We start from the raw sequence: 7,221 nt of genomic DNA, 5'->3' as shown, positions 1-7,221 counted from the left end.
AACCTACCCTCGGGTGAAAAGTTTAACTTTTTATTTTCAGTTTATGTAACAAACGCTTATATTTTCATCAATTTTTGGGAGTGATTATCACATCCACAAGAAAATCTAAATCGGGCAAGGTAGAAGAATCTTTTTACCCATTCGCCAAGTGTACAAGTTAGGTTGGTAGACAACATATTCCTGTCATGTGACACACATGCCGTCACGTGTCGTATAGAATATATCAGACGTGTTTTCCTGTGGAGGAATCGGTTGACCTATAACCTTGCGATCAAATATTTTCGGTTCCCATTGGAGAGGCACGTCCTTTCGTCTACTAATCGCACGGTTTTGCGGTACGGTCGCAAAACACAGACACTAAAGTTATTACAGTGAACAGAGACGTCAATGAACGAACGGACAGATCATAACTTTGCGAAAATAAAGATACTAAAATTTTCAGTCGAGGGAAGAATTGAACCTAGGACCTCTCATTTCGCAGCTACTCACGCGACCCACGGCGCTCCTTGAGTCCTATAGTCATTGATGTTGCATATCTTCGCATGGACTACTCAGTTTGTATATTTTACTAATTTTTTTCATAGTTCCACACAACTTCTTCCTGTTTTCTCGATTGATCTGTGTTTGGTTTTTCAAGGCCTATCCACTGTGCCAACTTATAACTAAATCTGAGGGGGGTGCGATGGGGAGGTTCCCTTGTAAGAAAATGGACACGTTAAAAAACATGCCACCATCCAGCTCAAAAAAGCAATTGAAAGCATTTTTGGGCCTAGTGTCATTTTTAGGCGTTTCATCCCTGACAGTTGCTTAACAACCAAGTGTTGTTAAGCTAACTATAGAAAAATGCTTTATGGATGCGGACAGCAGGATGTCGAGAAGCTTTTCAGAACATAAAACAAGTGTTGTTAAATGCACAGTTATTACACCACCCAGACATGGCCAAAGAATTCTGTATTGCAACAAATGATTCCAGTCACGGTTTAGGATTTGCCAGTTCCAACTATTTGAAGTAGATGAGAAAACAGAAGTAAGAATCATTGGTTTCACCAGCTGTACATTGTCACAATGTAACTGAAATAGAGGCATTAGCAGTGGTATGGGCATTTAAAAAGTTCAACTATTATATATGGGCACCATGTTTAAGTATATTCTGATCACCAAGCTCTAAGCTGTTTCCTTGGGTGCAAGTTAATACATAAACACTTGGCGCGGTGGTCATTAGCTCTACAGGAATATTCCTTCGAAATTATACACATAAGTGGAAAAGATAACATAACTGCAGATGCAGTTTCTCGACTACCACAAGGGTTGAAGGAAACTTCAGATGCTATTGAAAAAATACCAGAACTCAAAATATTACTAGTAAAAGACCCCACTTATAGAAAATATTATCTTGACATGTGCAAAAGTGTGGAGACACTGCAAACATAGACCTTAGGTGGACTAAAGTAAAACAGTTATTGCAACAAAACACCCTTGGTAAAATAGAAACATATTATAAAATGTACAAGGGAGTACCGTTTTACAGGAGACACCAAAAGTCTGACATTTGGTGTGTTTGTATACCAGAAGCCAACCTAAAGACACTTATTTGGCACACACACTTAGTTTGGGGACACTTTGGTATAACAAAATGTTATGAAAAGATTAACTAGTACTGCTATTTCCCTAACTGAAGGATACATGTACACAAAACATTAAGAACATGTTTACTATGTCAGGAGGCTAAACCCATGATTATTGGATGTCACCAACCATTACATTCGATTATTCCTATGCAACTACACGACCTAGCATCCATTGATGTAGCGGACACCTCCCCATAGTATGAGGAGGAGTAAAGTACATATTAGCAGTTCTAGATGTTCTCTCTAAGCATGCAAAACTGTATGCCATGAAGTCAATAACATCAGGACCAATCATTAACAGAATCACTAAAGAATATATTACACAAGTCGGAAAGCCTAAAGCCATAGTAACAGATAATGATTCGAGTTTTACAAGCAGAAAGTGGGAACCATTTTGAGTGAAAATGGTATAAAACGAGTTTTCAATCCACTGTTCATCCCAAATCAAGTCCAATACAGAGAACTGTTCGCGAGTTTAACCCTTTCGTAAGATCTTATCCCTCAAAACAACAAACTAAATGGGTAGATTTAATCAAAACTTTTGAGGAAGTAGTAAACAACCTATCCCCTATGTCAACAAAATATAAGCCACATGAGCTTACGTTTGATGCTAAAGAAAATAATGAATGGCTATCACCCTTACCCTGTATACCAAGAGAAGAATTAAGTGGTAATGAGAAAATAAGATAAGCTGTCATTTTTCTAACACATCAGGTAAAACTGAGGAAATGTCGATATGACAAAAAGCTATCCAAAGTACAGACTTTTAACATAGGGGAAAGGTGATGCTTAGGACTCATGTGAACCCTCACTACTAAAAAAAAGCAACAAGAAGTGGCAGATGTTATTTTCTGTACTATTTAAAGAAATAGCAAAACCATATTGTTGCAGCTATCTGCTATCATATCCAGAATCAAACAAGATCAAATGTTTGTATCCATACCAGGATGTAAAGAAATATTTTGCTGAGTAAACATTTCCTAGAGGGGATGTACCTATGTAAATATTATGAGAATTTGTAAATGTACCAGTGTTTAAGACATTTCACAGCGTACATAGTAGTGTTAAGACAAATTTATTTTCTTCATGTGCATAAGTAGATCTTAAGTAAACCTTCTGCTGAACAACAAACTTTCACATTAATAGTAGAAGTTCTGGAATAATCTTTTAAGCAAAGTCATTTTATTAATATTATCCATAGAATAGTAAGCAAGAAACATGTTTTGATGTAATAGTAGTAACATTTTTTATGGATGCAATTATTCTATTTCTTCTGCTATGCAATTCTAAGTAAAGAAAGTAAGGCAGAAGCCATACATATGATAAAGTTTTTCTATCAGTAGATTTTAAGTTCTCTACAGATGCAATAATTTGTAGTGTAAACTAATTTTTCTGTTTACTCCTAACATGTATTTTGTAAACATAAACAGAAAGCTACTGTGGGTTGTGTTTCTAAAGTAATAAAAAGTAGTAGAGTAGTGGGCTTATGAGCACAGTTTTGGTATCAAATTGATATGCAAATTAATTACATTGATCATTTAATCACATCCACTCCTGCCCCTAACCACTCCCACCCCCCACTCCTGGACGACGTCACGTGTTTTTCTCAGCTGCACATGTGCCCCAGGGCCCTCATCCCTCACCCCTCCTCCCCCCAACCTACCCTGTTGGCGAGAATTTCGAATTGTGGTGGGAATTTCGAATTTTTGAGTGAATTTCTTTGTCCCAGGGCTGTGCTCATGTGCCCACCCCACCCCACCCCCCGTCCCCAACCTTGGGATCGTCGGGAAATACAAATTTGGGAGGGAATTTTTTTCCTCCATTAACGTGACCAGAGACTTCGTGGGACACTTTCAGCCTTTGCTGAGCTGTCGTTGTGGAACCATCGTGATGTGTTCAATCATCAAGATGACTGTGAAGGATAGAACAGCTTTCATATAGGTATGAGAAGGGCGTCGCTACACTTTTAACTTCAACTTTTCAATGTCATCCAACCACCCACTTCCACATCCAAAATACATACACATAGATTGTTGTATACAGGAATTTTCGGTAGGTTAGCAAATAAGACAGATATATATTCTCATACAAAATATTTATTAACTTTTTCATATACATTTACACACAGAAAACAACTCTATCTTTATTTTTGTTAGGTGTACTTTTAATAATGTCCAATTTAATTTTTAACTTACATCATCTACTTCTTTCTCCACTCCTGCCCCTAACCACTCCCACCCCCCACTCCTGGACGACGTCACGTGTTTTTCTCAGCTGCACATGTGCCCCAGGGCCCTCATCCCTCACCCCTCCTCCCCCCAACCTACCCTGTTGGCGAGAATTTCGAATTGTGGCGGGAATTTCGAATTTTTGAGTGAATTTCTTTGTCCCAGGGCTGTGCTCATGTGCCCACCCCACCCCACCCCCCATCCCCCACCTTGGAATCGTCGGGAAATACAAATTTGGGAGGGAATTTTTTTCCTCCATTAACGTGACCAGACTTCGTGGGACACTTTCAGCCTTTGCTGAGCTGTCGTTGTGGAACCATCGTGATGTGTTCAATCATCAATATGACTGTGAAGGATAGAACAGCTTTCATATAGGTATGAGAAGGGCGTCGCTACACTTTTAACTTCAACTTTTCAATGTCATCCAACCACCCACTTCCACATCCAAAATACATACACATAGATTGTTGTATACAGGAATTTTCGGTAGGTTAGCAAATAAGACAGATATATATTCTCATACAAAATATTTATTAACTTTTCCATATACATTTACACACAGAAAACAACTCTATCTTTATTTTTGTTAGGTGTAGTTTTAATAATGTCCAATTTAATTTTTAACTTACATCATCTACTTCTTTCTCCAACCAGTAGTTTTACAAATACAGAGAAGGCATATTCTCGAATTCTAATACGTATCTAATTTTCTTCCTGTAAAGTAATTGTTTTATGGCTTTAACTATTAGCTCAGTTCCTTCTTGCAGCTCTTCTAGGCGAGAGCATTCAGGGATTTTAATTTTTCCTGGTATCTCCTCCATGGCGATACTGTTAAAGCGTTCCACGTCGTCCTGTATGCATGTCAGCAACTCTTCTGCTCCACATTCTTGAGGGATTTCTGTTAGAACTTTAGATTTAAAACTTTTGCAAACGAGTGTCTATTAAATGTAGTTATTCCATCAGTTTTAAAATCGGCAAATGGCTGTTTTGTTGCTAGGTGGACAACTTCCAGCTCACCACACTTAAGTAGAATATAACCATCCTTTTAAGCAGATCCAAATGGGAACAGAACTTAATAAACACATTTTTCCTGTGTTCCTTAATATAGTAAACGTTCTAGATTCCATTGATTTCGGCCAGTCCTCCAACATGTGAGCAGTTTCCATTGTTGTTTAATGTAAATGCCAATATTTTTGATTCACCCTTCGTAGACATTTTTTTCCATACACTGTGTTTAAAGCCATATGTAAACCTGGCCTGCACATCCGCAATAGCCTCTTCCTTTTCCATTTGCGGTTTATAATCTTGCTTTATGGCAGTTGTCTTCTCTGTATACTCTAGTTTTCTTTTCTTTAGATCGATGTCTTCCATTTCCAGTTTCCTTTTTCGTGCACATAAACATTAACTGTACTTAAAGGTGCAATTTCTTTAGTGGGTTGGTTGGTTTGGGGGAGGGGACCAAACAGCGAGGTCATCCGTCCCATGGGTTTAGGGGTTTAGGGAAGAATCAGGAAGGAAAGCGGCTGTGCGCTTTCAAAGGAACCATCCCACCATTTGCCTAAATTGGCTTAGGAAAATCATGGAAAACCTACATCAGGATGGCCGGACGCGGGTTTGAACCGTCGTCGTCCCGAATGCGAGTCCAGTGTGCTAACCATTGCGCCGCCTCACAGGGTTTTTAATGGGAAATGGTTTAAGCCTGTGTGATACATTTACTCTTTTTCTTAGGACTTGTGGAATGACGTTGTTCGTGGAAACATAGAGCCATAAGCAGATTTGTGTTTTACATTAATTCTCGAGACTAATTTCAACTACACACACCAGTTTGTGCAAGGTAAAAACAGTCAGTGATGCCCTTAGCTCCAGTAATAATGACTAAACTCGCATAGAAAACACTGCACTACCGTAAACAGCCACACAACAAAATTAATGTCACGAAGAAGTGTAAGAGGAAAAAGTTCGAAAGTTATAGAACATAAATGCTGTGAAAATCATACAGTTAGCACCTACAACAGAGTACATAAGCTGTGGGATTTTTCTTTGAGGATATTTGTAAGTAACATGACATGTACCGACAAATGCTGAGTAATAAGTTGTCAATAGCAAACAGAACTGTCAGTGGTGAAGTAGTCCACATAGATTTGCATTTCATGGGAGGACTCTTTATACAAGAGCAAAGAGAAGTATGTGTTATCAAGAGACGTTATACGCGTGATAATACAATTTCCCTGGTGAAATAAATACATACACTTCGCACTAAGGTCGAATATGGACGGCACTCTTAGTGGCAAGTGAACTTAATTTTTGTACCAACCGAGACGACAACACTGAAGTGATGCGATGCTACGCTGAAGTGAAACACAGTGAAGTGTTGTTGCTTTAAAATGAAACACAGATAATGTGTATCGCGCAGTAAACTGTGAAACAGACTGTAGCGCTGGAACTTTGTGAATATGACCTCATGTGTAATTATTACAAGCCGGTGCGAAGCTAAACGCTTAAGAAACGAAAACTTCGATGAACACTTTGCGAACATTTGTAATGTACGGTATTCTGAGGACACTAATGAAGATGCGGAAAGCGAAACAAACACGAACGTGTTTTTGCAGTAGTGGTGTCGATGTCAACTGACAGTAAAGTGCAAGAACAGAAAGCATATGTTGACCTTTGTATCGCAACGCAAACATGTATACTATGTAACCCACAGCTATCACCGAACAAACTGATGTAAATTAGTGTTGCAAGTGATTACAACTACGTACTAATCAAAATTCTTAATCCCTGTATCCTGAGCTGACTGGATCTCGTCGAGCACAACCGATCCAGAACTCCGCAATCTACTTGTTCCATCGCAAACAGCGCAAATCGTCGTGGCTCACACGTATGTAGATATTGTCAACATCACAGCACGCCGCCGTGACCGCCCTGCACAACAGCAACGGTGAATGCTGCAGCACGACTGACTTCGCCTACAATGCATCGCCTTTACAACAGTCAAGCAAGAATAAATAATGTTCCACTGAGTGATTATTGTAAACTGTTTCAAAAACCAGACGTATTTCTATAACAAAAACCCATAAAACGATTCCTAAGTATTTATTATTAACATTTCAAAACTCAAACTCAAATCACAAGGACAAATAACTGTCAACAATGCAAGTTCTCTACCTTGATGTTTCCTTTCATAACGATTTAATTTGTTCTTCTGATTAATGTACTAAATAATCTGATTTTGTCAGTGTATAATGTTTCTAAATCTTGGGAGAATAATTTTCTTGCAAAAAAAGAAACTGGATGCCAATGCCTCTTCCGTTGTTTCGCCAGGTTCCGGAAGGATCGCACCCAAATAGAAGGCAAATTACGTT

This window comes from Schistocerca nitens, chromosome 2 (assembly GCF_023898315.1).
Source record: "Schistocerca nitens isolate TAMUIC-IGC-003100 chromosome 2, iqSchNite1.1, whole genome shotgun sequence".
Lineage (NCBI taxonomy): Eukaryota > Metazoa > Arthropoda > Insecta > Orthoptera > Acrididae > Schistocerca > Schistocerca nitens.
This window is presented reverse-complemented; position numbering follows the sequence as displayed.